Genomic DNA, 346 nt, shown 5'->3' on the forward strand with positions numbered 1-346 from the left:
CATTTTGAATTTGTGGCCCAGGAAAAATTAAGTTATCTAAGCTTACATTTCCTTATATAAAATTAGGATAATTACAGCAGTTTCCCAACACTTTGTTGATATGTTGCATCTAGTTTGATACTTGGCCAGAGTTAACACCAGCACAGCCTATTATTTTATACTAGAGGCCCAATGCATGAAATTCATGCAAGGGGCTCGGCCCTCGCAGCTGTGAGGGCTTGCCTCCGCGGCTTGCCTCAGCCCTCGCCGCCCCAGCTTCGTCTGGAAGGTTGTCCAGAAGGTCGTTCAGCTGTCCAGTCTAATTAGCATATTACACTTTTATTATTATAGATGGATTTTATCTAAT

The sequence above is a fragment of the Myotis davidii genome, unplaced genomic scaffold, assembly GCF_000327345.1.
Source record: "Myotis davidii unplaced genomic scaffold, ASM32734v1 scaffold233, whole genome shotgun sequence".
Classification (NCBI taxonomy): Eukaryota; Metazoa; Chordata; class Mammalia; order Chiroptera; family Vespertilionidae; genus Myotis; species Myotis davidii.